We start from the raw sequence: 14,630 nt of genomic DNA on the forward strand, positions 1-14,630 counted from the left end.
AGCCAAAACCATCGAATGGAAAAAAGATAACATTTTCAGCAAATAGCGCTGGTTCAACTGGAGGTCAGCGTATAGAAGAACGCAGATTGATCCATTCTTATCACCCTGTACAAGGCTTAAGTCCAAGTGGATCAGTGACCTCCACATCAAGCCAGATACACTCGAACTAATAGAAGAAAGAGTGGGGACGAATCTTGAACACATAGGCACTAGAGAAAATTTCCTGAACAAAACACCCATGGCTTATACTCTAAGATCAAGAATCAACAAATGGGATCTCATAAAACTACCAAGCTTTTGTAAGGCAAAGGACACTGTTGTTAGGACAAAATGGCAACCAACAGATTGGGAAAAAATCTTACCAATCCTACAACAGATAGAGGCCTTACAACCAAAATATACAAAGAACTCATGAAGTTAGACTGTAGGGAGCAAATAACCCTATTAAAAATGGGGTTCAGAGCTAAAGAAAAAATTCACAGCTGAGGAATGCTGAATGGCTGAGAAGCACCTAAAGATGTGTTCAAGATCTTTAGTCATAAGGGAAATGAATATCAAAACAACCTTGAGATTCCACCTCACACCTGTCAAAATGGTTAAGATCAAAACCCCAGCCACAGCAGATGCTGGTAAGGATGTGGAGAAAAAGAAACAGTCCTCCATTAATGGTGGGATTGCAGACTCGTACAACCATTCAGGAAATCAGTTTGGAGGTTCCTCAGAAAATTGGACAGTGTACTACCTGAGGACCCAGCTATTGGGCATATATCCAAAAGATGCTCCAACGTACAACAAAGATGAGAGAGAGAGAGAGAGAGAGAGAGAGAGAGAGAGAGAGAGAGAGAGAGAGAGAGAGAGAGAGAGAGAGAGGAAAAAGAAGGAGGAGGAGGAGGAGGAGAAGGAGAAGGAGAAGGAGAAGGAGAAGGAGAAGGAGAAGGAGGAGAGAAGAAGAGAATAGAGAAGAGAGAGCATTGCCAGTAGATGAAGCATCCAGATATATTTTCCTGACATCAGTAGAATGTTATTTTCTTTCTGTGCCTCAGTTTCTATAAAACCACAAGAAAATGTTATGCATTGAGCTAGAACAAATGTATTCTACCAGGAACTTCTCCAGAGAATGTAGTAGGTACTTACTTACCAGGGGTTGATTTAGAGGCTGTGTGTATGACATGGCTTTGATACACTTTCTGCATGTCTAATGAAACCACCCAGACAACTTATGTTTGCCTATTTTGACAATTCAACTTCAGAATGACAGATCTAGGCTTCTCAGACTACTATAAATCTTCACTTTCTGAAGTCTCTTCCAAAACTGGAACTGTTTGGGTCAAGATATCATGTTCAGACACTCAGTTTCCTGGCAATATTTCCAGCAGTCTTTTTATGAATATTCATTAGTATATTAGATATTTCTAGATATTTTTAGTTCCGTGGATAGAACAGTTCTTCACGTGTTTTCTTCCGTGATTAAGATCTCTGAGGGACTTCAGAGCTAAAGGAAGAGCAGACAGAGACAATCAGTGGTGGAAGTCCTCCCTCTCAGTAGTGGAAATCCTCCTTCTCAGTGGAAAAGAAAAGCAGGTAAGAACTTCTCACCTTCTTACTAATGCAGGGTACTAGACTCAGAAGAGAACCCCGTAAAAATATAGGTAAGAACCCCACCACCTAGTAAACTGCACTTCTAAAATAATGAGGGAAACAACATCCTGTTTGGACTTCTGATTCTTTGTTTCGTGATGACTGTAGTTAGCCATTTCTCTCACTATGTCGTAGCTGGATACCTGTGCTTCCAGGTGTGAGAGTTTGCTGTGAGAACTTTGTTGTGACCTCATGTTTTCATAGAAGTAGACAAATCAACCTTTTCTAGTGGGATTTTCTTTTCATATGAAACAGAGAAACCCATCTGGAAACTGAATAAGTAAATATTCATTTATTTTTAAAATGCAAAATAAATAATAAAGAGATGGACTTTCTCACCAAAACAACTCTTGCCCACTCCGAAGAGACCTGTATTTCAAGAGTGAGGATGAAGAGGTCCTTGTAGGGAGTCACAAGACTCAGCTCATTTCTTGCAAAAATTATGACACAATCTGATAGAGACCATGCTGAGATGGGAGTTCAGATATATCTCAGCATTATCTAGTCGTGTCCCCAAAGGCTCAGTTTGTGTCTGGTAGATGTTTGGCTAAAGCTGAAAGTTGAAAATGTCTTTAGAATGTTTTTTCTTAGAGCTTGCAGTGTTTTAAGGGACATGGATTTCATTGTCATGGAAGGAATTTGCTCAGTTCAGCCAAACTGCAGGTTAGAAACTGAGAGGAACATGAATATGTTCTTTCAATAACAAGATTAAAAATAGTAAAGCCAGATGCCAGGAAAACAGCCCCTTGAGTGAGGAAAAAGAAACTGAAAGTCAGGAAAGAGGAGGAAGGTGTCAGGTCCAAAAGAAACTGACAAATGGCCAACCGTGGCACAATCCCAAAATGTCTGCTGACTCCAGGCTCCCTCTACACTTAGCTCCTCTTCTCAACCTGCCCCCTACTTTAAAGTTCTCCAGCTCATAGGCTTTCCTTCCTTTAACTTCTTATTCCAATATAACATTGTCATTTCAGCTATGTACACTCTTGGCTCCTGAAAGATCCCATGCAGAGAGAGACCCTTACTCAAGTCTTGGGAATCGTGGACCCCAGACACAGAGAGACCATTTTGGATGTAATACACAAAGGCGAGGTTTATTACGGAGATCTATTATGGAGATCTCCGGGCCGACACGTATCTCACGCAGGAGACAGAGGTATCGACCCCGAAACTCAAAAGTCAGGGGTTTATATAGGGAAAGCTAGGGGGTTTTGGCATGGTTACACACAATTGGCTCATTCAAACATAGCAGTGAGAACACAGCAGAAGAGTACATGTTAGAAGCCAGGGGCTTATCAGGGTCTGGAGGACATCTGGTTAAAGTGTGACTCTGAGTAAGCTGGGGGAGGTGCCCTCCTGCCAAATGGTTTATGAGTCAGTCCTGATAACTGGGCTGGTTCCTGCATTCCTTTTCTTTATCTTTATGGTCTGTTAGTCCTAGCAGCAGGGCTACCTGGACTTGTCTGGGCTTGTTTCTTATAGTTTAGCCCTGAGTCTGTGGATTTTGAAACTTACTCTTTTAATTTTATATTTCTAAACCTTAAATCTGTATAATTTTCCTTTCAGCTCCCTCTCTCTTGGCTCTGTCTTTCTTGGTCCTCTTTGTCCCTTCTGTCTTCCTCTGCTCCCATGGTCTGCTTGTTGCACTCTCTTTTGGCCCTCTTTCCTCTTTGTGTTCTCTCTCTCTCTCTCTCTCTCTCTTCTCTCTCTCTCTCTCTCTCTCTCTCTCTCTCTCTCTCTCTTTCTCCTTCCTTACTTGCTTTCTCTATCCCCAAATCTCTCTCATGGCCTAGTTTGGTCTACTGCTTTCTCTCTCTCTCTGCTCTGGACCCTTCCAGATGCCCCTGGCTATACTCTCTCCATCATATCTAAACAAAACCTTCCTCTAAATCATTCTTTGAAGTAATCATGTCTTCACTTTATATCTCTGATGTCAAACCTATTCCTTGGGACATAAATGAATCTTTTTCAATGGGTCCAACCTCTTAATCAAACCAAGCTGCTAATATGATTTGTAATGTATATATTGGTCATTTGTTTCTGCCAGCTTCTGCCACCCACCATATTCTAGCCCACATGCTATGGCCTTCAGCCACTTCTTCCCTCCATCTACTATGTTGCTCCACTGTGATTCAGGGCATCTCTTGGTCTCTCTTTTTCTGCTACCATATGACTCAAGTGCTCAATGTATGGGCATATCTCTGATAAGACTCCTCTCTCCAGCTATTGGAAACTTCAGGCTGGCAGAGATTTGCCTGATGCCCTTTCTGTTTTCCTCCTTGGACTCAGAGATTTTATCAAATCCTTGCTGTCTTACTGCAAAGGCCTTGGACTGAATACAATCAATCAATGGTTAATAAATGGCACACTTGATTTTCAAGTTTTCATATGATCACAACTTATGCCACTACACATACAAATGATCCCTAAATGTTTTATATCTAAATTTTCTCTGCTTTACCGTTATTAGTCTCTAATTTCTAAGCCTTTTCTAACTTTCACTCATGGAAATCTTCCATATTTATGATTTTTCTCTCTGCTTTCAAGAAATATAATAGTTTTATTGTATAAACTCTTTACCTCAGGATTTTTAAGTTCATTGGGTATGATTTTAAAAATCTGTAAAATCTGTAACAGAAAGTTAACTTAAACTTGTAAAAAAAAGATGATAGTCAAAAAAGCTATGCATATCATAAATGTAACTTGGATTCGATTCTTGTTTAGAAAAGTGGACCTACTTCAGCAGAGTGTATGTGTTGCTTGTATTCTACTCTGGTTGGGAAAATAGATGTTTTAAAAATAACAACCATGTGATTTGCCTCCATCTTGTCTGATGACCTCATCAGGGTGGAATCAACCATGTGGCTGGAACTTACCTCTCTTTACTAAAGTTAAGAAAGAGTACTTGCCTTGCTCACTACCATCTTGATTAAGGACACAACATGGTATAAACTGACTAAAGCAGCACTAAGAATTTTTTTAGTTGTACTAAGCTCTCAGCTTAGTGTTGTTTCTCCTTTTTAAACTAAGGAGGCAACAGCAGGTATCTAAAATAGATTAGGATGCTGTCTTTTGGTTCCTATGGGTATGATGAAATACCATGGCAAAAGCAACTTGGGAAGTAATGGGTTTATTGGGCTTTTACCTCTACATTGCAGTCCATCAATGAAGGAAGTCAGGACAGGAACTTAAAGAGTGATATGTACCTAGAGGCAGGAACTGAGGCAGAGCCCATAGGTGGGTACCAATTAAGGGCTAGCTCTTTGTGGCTTGCTCAGCTTGCTTTCTTATAGAGCCCAGGACACCAGCCTAGGCACAGCACCACCCATAGTGGGCTGGGCCTTCGCCCATCAATCATCAAGTAAGAAAATTCCCTACAGGCCTGCCTACAGCCTGATCTCATGAGGACATTATCTTTTTTGTAAAATTCTTCTCACGTATATTATATCCTGAGTACAGTGTTTCCCCTCCTTCCTCTCCTTTCAGTTCCCCTCATCCACCTTCCACCTCACCCAGATCTACATCTGTTTCTCATCAGAAAAAAGCAGGCTTTTTTTCCTAATGGTTCCTAGTGATATTCTGCTCTAGTCATAATTTTTAGCCTAGCTCAATCATTATCAGAAAAGCATCATGCAATAACTGATATGAACAGCTACAACCAATCATTTGGCTGAGTTCAGGAAGGAAACGATCAGGAAGCCTGAGGAAGGACTGTTGAAGCCAGAATGGTTGAGGACATCATGAGAACAGGGCCTAAAGAATCAACTAAGCAAGACTCATAGGGGCTCACAGAGACTGAAGCCAGTGTCAGGGGTACTGGCCTAGGTCCTCTCCATATATGTTATAGTTGTGTAGCTTGGTTATTGAGAGACTCCTAACAGTGGGAATGGGGGAATCTCTGACACTTTTGCCTGCTCTTGGAATCCTTTTCCTCCTCCTGAGTTGTCATATCCAGCCTTGATGAGGGTCTGTGCCTAGTTGTATTATAACTTGTTATGCTATATTCAGTTAAGACCCGTGGGAGGCCTGTCCTTTTCTGAAGGGAAACAGGAGCAGCATCTGGAGGAGATAAGAAGTAGGGGAGAGAGACTGGGAGGAGTATAGGAGAGAGAACTGCAGTTGGGATGTAATTACAAGAGAAGAAATGTAAGCTTCTTTAGGAGTGGAAAACACAGATCCAACAGCTGACAAATGTTAAAGCATGAAGGGAGGCTAACAGGAGAAATTGAGGGAAAAGGTATCCAGAGTTAAAAATATTGGAACTACCTGGGCAGTAGTGAAACTACCTTTCATACAGTTACTTGGGAGACAGAGGCAGATGGATCTCTGAATTCAAGGCCAGTCAGTGCTACACAGAAAATCCTGTCACAAAAAATTTCTGTGAGACCATTTTATATGCTTCACTTAACCATTCTTTTTCTCTTTAGGAGAGTCAACTACAGCTCAAGAGTGAACTCTTTGAAAAGAGAAGAAGGCATGAGAAAGAGATTTGGTATATAAAGGCTGAAAACAGAGAAATAATCTTGAAATATATTAGACTTTAAACTTGTACAATCAATATGCCCCCACAATGTCACCAAGACTCAAGAACAACCAGCAACTCCTATAGAGCAATCAGTAGCAATGAACATGAACTTATCACTTTTGCACATACACTGGCCCATTGGGATCGCAAGAATGAAGATAGTGTATAAAGGACAAGAGTTGCTACTAAGGCAATTTCTTTGATGCTCATTATGAAGTTTGTGGCTTCTCCTCTAGTTTTTACCACTATAGGTTTTAAGGATGGCTAAATGCATACAATATGTAAATCACTTACATTTGCTCTAGAGTAAATATAAATTTTATAATAATAGATATTTAAAATAGGGAGCTATTATGTAGTCTGATTTAGGTACAAGTTTCTTTCCTCTTTCATATAATACATTATTTTTTATTTTCTTTATTGGCTATACTCTACATTTCAAATGTTATTCCCTTTCCCAGTTTCCTGTCCATAAGCCCCCTATCCCATCCCTCTCGCCTTCTTCTATATGTGTGTTCCTATTTTGTGGAATAGTTTGGATAGTATTGGTATGAAGTTTTCTATGAAGGTATGATAGAATTCTGCACTAAACTCATCTGGTTCTTGTCTCTTTTTGGTTGGGAGACTTTTAATAACTGCTTCTATTTCTTTAGTAGTTGTGTGGTTGTTTAGATGGTTTATCTGTTCCTCATTTAACTTTGGTAACTTTATTTGTCTAGAAAATTGTCCATATCCAGATTTTCCAGTTTTGTTGAATATATGCTTTGTAGTAGGATCTGATGATTTTTTGAATTTCCTTAGATTCTGTTTTTATGTCTCCCTTATCATTTCTGATTTTGTTAATTTGGATATACTCTCTGTGCCCTCTGGTTAGTCTGGCTAAGGGTTTATCTATCTTATTGATTTTCTCAAAGAACCAGCTTTTGGTTTTGTTGATTCTTTGTATAGTCCTTTTTGTTTCTACCTGGTTGATTTCAGCCCTGAGTTTGATTATGTCCTGCCTTCTACTCCTCTTGGGTGTATTTACTTCTAGTTGTGCTGTCAAGCTGCTAATTTATGCTGTCTCCTGTTTCTATTTGCAGGTACTCAGAGCTATGAGCATTCTTCTTAGCACTGCTTTCATTGTGTCCCAAAAGTTGGGGTATGTTGTGCCTTCATTTTCATTAAATTCTAAAAAATCTTTAATTTCTTTTTTTATTTCTTCCTTGACCAAGATACCGTTGAGTAGAGCATTGTTAAACTTCCATATATATGTGGGCTTTCTTTCATTTTTGTTGTTATTGAAGATCAACCTTAGTTTGTAGCAATCTGGTAGGATGCATGTAATTATTTCTATCTTCCTGTATCTGTTGAGATCTGTTTTGTGTCTGATTATATGATCAATTCTGGAAAAGGTACTATGAGGTGCTGACAAGAAGGTATACTTTTTTCTTCTAGAATGACAAGTTCTATAAACATCTGTTAAATCCATTTGGTTCATAACTTCTGTTAGTTTCTCTATGTCTCTGTTTAATTTCTGTTTCCATGATCTGTCTATTGTTGAGAGTCAGGTGTTGAAATCTCCTACTATTATCGTGCGAGGTGAAATGTGTACTTTGAGCTTCAGTAAGGTTTCTTTTTTGAATGTAGGTGCCCTTGCATTTGGAGCATAGATATTTAAGATCAAGAGTTCATTTTGATGCATTTTTGCTTTGATGAATATGAAGTGTACTTTGATCTTTTTTGATGACTTTATTCAATATTAGAAAGGTTACTCCAGCTTGTTTCTTCAGACCATTTGCTTGGAAAATTTATTTACAGCCTCTTACTCTGAGGTAGTGTCTGTTTTTGTCTCAGAGGTGTGTTTTCTGTATGCAGGAAAATGCTGGGTCCTCCTCACATATCTATGCCCTTATATTGTGGAATTGATTCCATTGATGTTAAGAGATATTAAGGAATATTTTCCTGTTCTTTTTGTTGTTAAAGGTGGAATTACGTTTTGTGTCTCTTTTCTTTTGGCTTCATTGTAACAAGATTACCTTCTTGCTTTTTTCTAGGGTGTAGTTTCCCTCCTTGTGTTGGACTTTTCCGTCCATTATCATTTGTAGGGCTGGATTTGTAGAAAGCTATTTTGTAAATTTGGCTTTGTCATGAATATCTTGGTTTTTCCATTTATGTTAATTGAGAGGTTTGCTGGATATAGTAGCCTGGGTTGGCATTTGTGTTCTCTTAGGGTCTGTATGACATCTTCCCAGGATCTTCTGTTTTTCATAGCCTCTGGTGAGAAGTCTGGTGTAATTCTCATGACTTTAAATGTTATTTGACATTTTTCCATTACTGCTTTCAATATTCTTTCTTTGTTTTGTGAATTTGGTGTTTTGACTATTATGTGATGGAAGGGATTTCTTTTCTGGTACAATCTATTTGGAGTTCTGTAGGCTTCTTGTATGTTTATGGGCATCTCCTTCTTTAGGTTAGGGAAGTTTTCTTTTATGATTTTGTTGAAGATATTCACTAGCCCTTTAAGGTGGGAGTCTTCACTCTCTTTTATATACCTATTATCCTTAGGTTTGATGTTCTCATTGTGTCCTGGATTTCCTGGATGTTTTGGACTAGAAGCTTTTTGTGTTTTACATTATCTATGATGGTTACATTGATGTTTTTTATGGTATTTTCTGCACCTGAGATTCTCTCTTCTATCTTTTGTTCTGTTGGTGATGATGAATCTATGACTCCTGAGCTCTTCTGTAGATTTTCTATCTCCAGGCTTGTCTCCCTTTGTACTTTCTTTATTGTTTCTATTTCCATTTTAAAATCCTGGATGGTTTTGTTCATTTCCTTCACCTGTTTGGTTGTGTTTTCTTTTAATTCTTTAAGGAATTTTTGTGTTTCCTCTTTAAGGGCTTCTACTTGTTTACCCATACTATCCCATGTTTCTTTAAGAGTGTTATTTATGTCCTTCCTAAAGCTTTGTATCATCACCATGAGTTCTGATTTTAAATCTAAATCTTGCTTTTCTGATGTGTTTGGATATTCATTATTTGCTTTGATGGGAGAACTGGGCTCTGATGATGCCAAGTACTCTTGGTTTCTGTTGCTTAGGTTTCTCGGCCTGCCTCTTTCTAACAGGTTTTCACTGGTGTTAGCTGGTCTTGCTGTCTCTGACAGTGGCTTGACCCTCCTGTAGGCCTCTGTGTCAGCACTCCTGTAGACCTGTTTTCTTTCAGCTGGATCTGGGAATAGAGAGCTCTGCTTTTAGGTGTGTAGGTACTCCTGGCGACTGGTTTTCAGCTCTCAACTCAGGCAGAAACCCAAAGGGTCCTGTCCCTCGCTGTTCCTATATCCCTGTGCCCAGGGGGCACAGATTGCACTAGGCAATTTCCTCTTGAGTCAGGAATGTGGGTAAAAAGTAACTGTCTTCTCTGGGTCCAAGGAGTGTCCCTACTTCTGAGTGTCCCATTCTCTCCCCATGGGATTTCCACACAGTCTATCTTGACCCATGTTCTGTTTAAAGAGTTTAATCACACTGTCAAACCTGGTATGAATGACAGGAACATAGAGAAAATTAGGTGAAAGATGAACAAAGGCCCAACTAAGTATCACTACTAGGGATTCAGTGAGTAGTGTGTCAGCTAACATTAAAGGATGTTGCTTTTTTAATTTTAAATTTTGTCTTACATTAGTTGTTTAAAACAATGGGTTTTGTCAAATTGCCTCTTGAATGCTGTCATATGATTTAGCTTAGATTCAGTGTATAGAAGCTGTATGGTGGTTGATCAAAAAAAAGGCTTGACTCTTTGAAAAGTGAATGTGTAGACCTTAAAGGTCCCCTGACAATGAAGCCTTTCCTTTGTCCTGGCTCAGTTACATCATGTTTTCAGACTATAACAAGAAGAGCAAAGATGTGTCTTCACTCTTAAAAACCATATCTGGAATAAGAAAATGTACCAGGGAACTATGAGCACTTGAGTAGAAATACTGACCCTGGGAATTTCCTCCATTAAGAAACCACATCAATAAGCATTGGATGGATGGAGAGAAAAGCTATACAGTGACTCTTCATATTTTTTTGCTTTTTTAATCTCAGTGCAATCTGCACAAGCTGAGTTTGCAGAGAACACAATAAAAATGTTGATGGAATTGATTGAGTTGAATCTGAAGACTTTAGGGCAGAAACAAAAGGATCTTGATGATCATTTGATACAATGGGCTGAGCAGAGAATCAAGGATATAGCAAGTCTAATAGCAGAGCAAGGAAAGATCTTCAACAGTAAGCCTCAGGTAATTCATTGTGACATCTTCATTTTCTCATTCAATGGCCAGGGATAAAAGACATTGATTAGTAGTTAGTATACCTGATCTAGATAAAGGACTTTTCTGTGTAGACATTTTTATCTTTGTATTGAAGGCAAAGACTCATTACAAAAAGATTATGCTTCCTGATTCATGATTCATTATACCACTCAAAATATAGATGCAAATAACTAAATTCCCTACACAAATTATGTAACCATTGCTTTGTTAAGTGTTTCCATTGCTAGGACAAGACACCATGACCAAGACAACCCTTATAAAGAACATTTAATTGTGGCTGGATTACAAGTTCAGAGGTTCCACTCACTATCATCAAGGTGGGAAGCATGACAGAATCCAGGCAGGCATGGCACTAGAGAGGAACTGAGAATTCTACATCTTGTTCTGAAGGCAGTTAGGAGAAGACTGTGTCACAGGCAGCTAGGCAAAGGGTCTCTTCCACACAGGACAGAGCCTGAGTATAGGACATCAAAACCTGCCTACAGAGAGATAGCCTTTCTCCAACAACACTACACATATTCCAACAAATCCAAAGCTCCCAATAGTGCCATTTTCATGAGTCAACCTTATTCAAACCACAACTACATTAAATATTGCTTCTTTAAGGGCTCCAGATTCCTCACATGTGTTTAATCTCACTGTATGAAGAAGAGTCTCTCTCTGTAGCTCAAGCCAGATTTACACCTAAGGTCATCCCATTCCAGTACCCCAAATACAACATTACAGATTTACTCTACTGTACCTGTTCTGGTGTCTTCTTTCCTATTGATGAAATTGCCGTTGCCAAAAGATAGAAAGTGCACTGAGATCCACTTCCTGGGTGGCCACCTGGCATATTTCTCCTAGCTAGTACATTCCACAATGGTTTTGGTTTTGTGATCTCTATAGCTCTCTATTCATGTAAGTATCCTAAAAAATAGTTTCACCTACCCATGACCTTAGCACTGATTTTAGATGCTAAATGTTCTCCTGACTTTTAGTCTGAGTCACAACCTGCACAATGTGATATTCAAATCACTTGGTTAAAAACTTTTGGAAAAAATATTTTTAAAGGCAAAATTCTGAATATGGAGTAAGAGGCTAAATATAGGCTAACAGAACAATGCTATCACAAATGTAAACAGTACATTTCAGATGGTAGAGCACCAAGACTAGTGAAGCTATGAGGAGACACATTGAAATAACAATGTGGGCTGAAGAGATGGCTCAGAAGATAAAACTGGTTCCTCTTCAAATGTACAGACATGAGTTTGAATCCCATGTCTAAACATGATACAATAGCATGGATTCCTATGTTTCCAACAGTTCTACCAGGTGACAGAAGAATAGACAAGGAGATTCCATAGAAACTCACATGTTAGCTAACCTAAAAACACTTCTCTCTCTCTCTCTCTCTCTCTCTCTCTCTCTCTCACACACACACACACACACACACACACACACACACACACACACACACACACACATATATATATATATATATATATATATATATATATATATATATATATTTACTGTGCACACACGTCCTACAACACAGGCACAACACTAAAAGATAATTTAAAAATTTTAAAAACATACTCCTTTGTTCATTTTTGAAAATTAATTATTTTACTTTACTTATTTACTGTGTTTTAACAGTACAGATTAGGGGATTTACAATACCTGCATGTTATCAAATTTGAAAGCATTTTGTTAGTCTTTAATGACCCTTCCTCCACTTCTCTTTTACCCTAGTATTTCCCCATTGATTTTTTTGTCCTTCTCTCCCTTCCCTGGAATTCTACAAGAGAGAAATCATATTTATTTTTAACCTGGCCTATGTCAGTTTCACTAACTTACTTACAAACACCAGAATTTATTCTCATTTACAATGGAATAAGATTCTATTTTGTGTTTGTATGTATATACATATATACATACATATACAGAACTAATGTTCCACATTCATTTATCTGTTTAAGAACACCTAGGATGATCATATAATTGGACTGTTGTGAAGAGTGTTATATTAACAGGAGAATACTGGTTTCTCTGAAGAATGTTGACTTTGATTCTTTAGATGTATACCCAGAAATGACATGGCTAGATCCTATGGAAATTCTCTTTTTTCAGTTTTTGGAATAGAATGTATATTTACTTTTGTGATAAGTAATTTAATTTATATTTCAACCAGAAGTTTGTGTTGTTTCCTAATCCCTAAACATCCATTAGTGTCACTTTCTTCTGGGTGGACATACATTTTTTTCCAGGTGCTGTGACTAAGGGTAGGTTTCAGTTTCCAATTTGTTTCATTACAGGAACAAGAAAAAAAGTCAATGAAAAAATCAGGGGACATAGTCAACATCAGAGATAAATCTGGAAAATCAAAATGAAAGAGGATTTTGGTTGTTCCTTGATGTGAAAAGTCTGACCAGAACAGCTTCCTCCCCTGCTCTCTCCTTTCAGGGAAGAATTTTTTTTCTGACATGGTTTGGGCCATCTCAAATTCAAAATTAAATACAATCCAAAATAATAAAGATGTCAAAGCCTAAGAGCATGTGATCTTGTACAATTAAGTATAGTATAGGGTGCCCTGGGCAATATCCATAGATCAATATGAAGTGATTTCAAACTTTGATATTAAAGTACTGAGGATACATATGTCATAATTACTGATGTGGCTAAGCTTCCAGCCTGCTCCCAGCTTCCATTGAATCTGCAAATAAAAGAGACACAACTATTGGTTCCTTTAGAACTTCTTGGCACAATTGCTGGGAGCTATTATCTCCCACCTGGAAAATATGGCCTTATCATTACTCTTAGCTCTGATTCTCCCTCCTTTAGTCCATCAGTTGAAATTGGTCCTTGCTAAACATCTCTGACCACCCGCCTATAGGAGTGGCCACAGCCCACCACTCCTCCCAAGGCTTCACATGGTTGCTTTGTTCTCCTCTCTCCAAGGCATGGCAAACTCCCCCTCTCTCCTTCTTTGCATCTTCCTTTTCCACCAGGGACTTGGAAGTCCTGCCTTCACTTTCTGCCTAGCAATTGGCCCATGTCTTTCTTTACTGACAGATCAAGAACCAATTGGGAAAATGACTTCAGCATCAGAACTACAATAAGCTTTGGTGTGATTCTCTGGAGGGAATACAAATGATATGTACAAATATAAAATTATATGGAAGGTCTACTAATGCTGTACATACATTATTACATAATTGTACATATATTATTGTCATGGATAAACTAAGGAGAAGTCTGTACATAGTGAAATAAAGGTTCATATAAGAATTTGTAACAAGCCATTTTAAAACTTTAGACAGATTTCAATGTGTAGCACTGGATGACTAGTAAGTCCCTATGTCAGCTAGTCTGGCATCAAATTCATAGAAACCCTCCTGCCTCTTTGTGCCACTACACCTAGTCAACAAACCTTTTAATAAAAGCTAAAGAAAAAACAGAATCCAGGTGAAATGACCTACAACATTAGTCCTAGTTGGCCATGGTGGTGAGACAGGAAGGAATGAGTTAAAACCAATTTTTACAACACATTCAGGGCCAAGAAAAAAAAAATAAAAACAAGAAAGAGGAAAAGAGTAAAGGAAACAAAGAGAAATAACATTACTGTATCTGTAAACATGAGTGGGTAAATCATCACAGTGAAATCCTTTAGTGAAATATTCATAGGAGGGATGAATGGTCAACAACTCCCCACGAACATGAGCAGTTGTCAAAAGTATAATGTTGAGGATCTGGTCTGTTCTACAAAACACCAGACTGAGATGGCAGTTACCTTTAATAGGCAGAGCAGAGATTCAAGATCATGAATAGGACCAAGAAGGCTCTGGGGGAACTGATGTGTCCTGGTGTGATACAAGCAATCTCAAGACTCTGAGCTTGCAGTGTACCTATCACAGACATTGCACCCCCATTAGAACCTAAGTCAAAGTCCCTTACAAAATTCTTTCCTATCATTAGCTATAACTGTGTATGCTTATATGCTATGGATTCTGCTCTTCTGGAAGACATATAATAAAACAGTGAGGTTCAATTAAACCCTAATAGTGTTTTACAAATTCTGCTTCTCAGGTAGAGATCACAACTTTAGATCCTGGGAGGGGAAGCAAGGCAGGAGCATCCAGACCTTAAGAGACCTCAGTCAGCACAATGAGAACAGATATCAGACTAACATAAG

The 14,630-nt window shown here is 38.5% G+C and overlaps 1 long non-coding RNA gene across 1 annotated transcript; it reads left to right on the top strand.

The window, feature by feature from the left end:
* Positions 1-1,432: 1,432 nt before the first annotated feature.
* LOC134485987 (uncharacterized) lies at positions 1,433-13,730 on the top strand. The gene is made up of 4 exons (XR_015677077.1): positions 1,433-1,581; positions 2,610-2,791; positions 6,063-10,420; positions 12,754-13,730. It is a non-coding gene; the product is annotated as an uncharacterized LOC134485987 (long non-coding RNA).
* The last annotated feature ends 900 nt before the right edge of the window (positions 13,731-14,630 follow it).

Source organism: Rattus norvegicus, chromosome 2, assembly GCF_021556685.1.
Source record: "Rattus norvegicus strain SHRSP/BbbUtx chromosome 2, alternate assembly SHRSP_T2T, whole genome shotgun sequence".
In the NCBI taxonomy this organism is placed as follows: Eukaryota; Metazoa; Chordata; class Mammalia; order Rodentia; family Muridae; genus Rattus; species Rattus norvegicus.